The sequence below is a fragment of the Rhagoletis zephyria genome, unplaced genomic scaffold (assembly GCF_001687245.7).
Source record: "Rhagoletis zephyria isolate East Lansing unplaced genomic scaffold, Rhagoletis_zephyria_1.1 Rzeph_scaffold_18587, whole genome shotgun sequence".
Taxonomy (NCBI): domain Eukaryota; kingdom Metazoa; phylum Arthropoda; class Insecta; order Diptera; family Tephritidae; genus Rhagoletis; species Rhagoletis zephyria.
The window spans coordinates 6,118-9,856 of NW_016175648.1; the positions used below are offsets into that span (position 1 = coordinate 6,118).

General features: G+C 31.7%; 1 long non-coding RNA gene across 1 annotated transcript; it reads right to left on the bottom strand.

The window, feature by feature from the left end:
* Window positions 1–2,615: 2,615 nt before the first annotated feature.
* On the bottom strand, window positions 2,616–3,677 carry LOC108380216 (uncharacterized). Its single transcript, XR_001849549.1, has 2 exons — window positions 3,607–3,677; window positions 2,616–2,880 (listed from the first exon to the last, which is right to left on the bottom strand). It is a non-coding gene; the product is annotated as an uncharacterized LOC108380216 (long non-coding RNA).
* Between the last annotated feature and the right edge of the window lie 62 nt (window positions 3,678–3,739).

Sequence of the window (3,739 nt, forward strand, 5' to 3'; positions counted from 1 at the left end):
GGATTTATATTTTTCCGATGCAATTTAACTGCTATTTTAAAATTTTATTTTTTTCGATCAAGAATAATCGTTATTTTATAATTTTATTATTATTTTTTATTTTTATTTCTTCGACCTGCTTATAACCGTTATTTTAGGAGAACATTTTTTTATATCATAAATTATAATTATATCATACGCTCGTAAAAACGCAGTCTCCTACATAATGGTTAAAAATGATAGGAAAATATCTAAAACAACGATTAAGTTTTATCGAAAAAATTAAAATTTAACGATTATTCTTAATCGAAAAAAAATATTTTCCATGATCTAAAAATCTTTGATTTTAACAGGTATTTGCAGTTAAAGTTAATTACTTTCTTCAGAAATATTGGTTTCTTTCCTTCATTTAGAAATTGAAATCGGAATGAGCTTTGTATAACACAAAACTTCGAGAAAGTTCACTGATTTTCGATCGGCTAAACAATCTAAAAGGTATTTCCTGAAGATTTGTTTACACATCCTGGCGAGCGGCAGAGATAAAGCTCGATGCCCTACATTTCCTACTGCGTTTGACACTTTGACTTGTGTATAATTTAATTAAATTCGACTTTTCCAGCGGGGGGCAACCCTATTAAAAATATTTTCAAACTACAACCTTATTGAGCTTCTTTCATACGGTATCCATTTTATGATGAATTTGACTTTTTAAACAGGTGGGAACCCTCCTGCTTGTAGTTAAGAAAAAGCATTTTTAAATCCATTTCGATTGGTACCTAAACCCTTTAAAACACCTTAATAATGTTCTAAATGTTCAAATTAAAGATTTTTGAACAGTCTTTCGTTTGATAACCACATTTTAACTTTTTATATAGCTCGCAAGTAATTAATTTAAATTTTACTTTCCCAACAGACGGCAACTCTTTTCAAAATTCAAACTAAAACCTTTTAAAACTCTTCCGTCTGATACACATATTGTAAAATGTACAATTTTCAAATAAATAATTCCCTTAATTTAAGTTGAATTTAAATTTTTATAGGTGGCAGCCCTCCTCCGTAATTATGGAATTGATTTTATATACCGCACACCTAGATCTAAAGTGAGCTAACTGAAAAATCAGCTCCGGAAATATAACTGCTTGTGGATCGTATAGATTCGAAGCGCTCCTGATGAACAACTGGTGGTTGCCACCCGTCTAAAAAGGTAAAGGTAAAACTTAAAAGGCTTTATTTCTGAACTGTATTTAGGAGCGTTGCAACGTATTTAAAAATCAAATTTAACTTAATTCATCAGGCCCATGAAATATGTAGGTATCACAATATCAGACGGAAGAGATTTGTTTATTATATCCGAGCGCACTTGTGCACAAGGGTATATTAACTTTGTTCACATAACGGTTGTTTGTAACAGCCAAAACGAATCGAGATAGATATAGTCAAATGTATACCAAAATGCTCAGAATGAATAGAGAAGTCGATTAAGCCATGTCTGTCTGTCCGTCCATCCGCGTACACGATAACTCGAGCAAAAATTTAGATATCTCAACGAAATTTGGTATGTAGGTTTCCATTCATCCAAGGTAGGTTGGTATTGAAAATGGGCGAAATCGGACTGTAACCACGCCCACTTCCCATAAAACGGTAATTTTCAGAAATACGAAAACTGCGATATTTTAGTAACCACTGAAGATTATTCACTCAAACTGATATTTTGCAATAAATTTTAGACGAAAAATAAGAATATTACAAATTTTTGAAAATGGGCGTAGCCAAGCCATGCGTATATCTTGGTAACCGCTGCACCAATTTCTTCAAAATTTTTAAAATCGGACAATAACCACGCCCACATCTCATATAACGGTAATTTAGAGAAATACAAAATTTTCGATAAATCAGTAAATATTAAAGCAAATTTATTCAAATTGATGCTTGCAACAACTCTTTATCAAGAAATGCATTTATGATAAAATTTTGGAAAATGGGCGTGGCACCGCCCACTTATGATCACATATATGTATCTTGGTAACCGTTCTACCAATTAGTACCAAACTCGGTATTGTTATTGTGCTTGCCACATAAAAGCAAAACGTTGAAAATTATTGAAATCGGACTAAAATTACGGCCGCTTTTCATATAACGGTAAATTTGCGCCGGATATTTAATTTTCGGCTCCGCCCGAACTTAGACTTTCTTACATGTTTTTTAATTATATTTAGGAGGGTAGACAGTTTCTAACAATATCTAACAAAAATTTGTAAGTGGTGGGCTTTAGCCGGGTCATTTGATTTTCGGTTCTTGTGGACAGATTGTTGAAGTTTATAAAAACCTTTTCTGATAGGTGAGATTCTAAATTAATTCCACATTTCTTTGATGAAATTCCATTTAACGTTTGCCGAATTATTTAGTAATATGTACTTCGTTTGTAGAACGAATCACGATAGAACCGGAAACGCTCGCTTCCACCCTATAACGGCTGTTTAGGTTCTGGGACCATATGTAGTTGGACTTAAAAATATTATTCAAAGATTTTATTACACCAATAACTATATTAGTAAAAGCAATAGAGCACCACAGCTATAGTAAACTGCGTATTGGCTAGTTTATAACAAAAGGTAAAAGGGATAACAAAATTTGAATGCCAGTTAAAATACATTTATTTGCAACAAAAAGACATGCTTACAGTTATACTTTTTTTTAAATAATAAATACTTTATCTGCATAACAATTGCATATTAGGCACGTGCGTTGCATCTACATATGTACGTATATTGCATCAGAATCGATGGACTATTTTCATTTTTTTTATTACATATTTCGAAAATTTTGTGGAAATTTCAACACCGATTAAGCTCCGCCCAGCAGTGCAGTTAAGGCATTTTTGTAGTCGCCAGACGTCTCCGACTGCAAATATTTGTTTTAAAATAAAGGTTAAAGAATCATAAATTTTATTAAAGTCAAATACAACAACAATGTGTAAATATGTATGTGTCTGTGTATGAATTTGTATGAATAAAACAAACCAGCCGGCAAAATGAAGTGCGCTTTTAAATAAAGGCTTTCAGGGAGGGCTTTTTAATTTTACTTTTGGAAACTGTATTAGCAGAACTTCGAGTAGTCCTTCTAGGGAAAGGTAAATCAGGAGGTCTTAAAACTCTAGCCATCCCACACAAAACAGGAGTAAAGAATCGAACACGAAAGGCTTATCGTTAAAAAGATAAAAAACAACAACTTCTTGCGGGACTTACTTTATTTGTTATTTTGCAGACTGGGAAGTTTTTTTAAAATAATGAATTTTCAAAAATGTATGTGTGTACATACATATGTGGTTGAGGACTAATTCACTTGCTTATTTGGAAATTCTAATTTTACATTCGTCGAGATTAAAATTTTCAAATTTTTTTAGTTAAGAAGAACTGCGTAGTTAATTATGTTTTTATTTATTTTTTTTTTGTAATGATAAGTTTAATTTAATTTAATTTTTAACACATATAAATGTAATTATATGCAAGTGAATTTGTTTAGACCACCCATGCTATTATAATTTTGGATTTTGAGCCAGGTATGCATGCTAATTTAGTTACATTACATTTAGAAAAAGACAATTAGTTTAGCCAGGTAAATACTTACATCCTACATAACGGTGCAATCACCAAACAACACAACAATAAAATAGATGGAAAACGAAAGGAAAAACAAATTTATGTATTTTACAGGGTTAACTAAAGTCTACCGGACTTACACCATTTGTATCTGCTTCCAT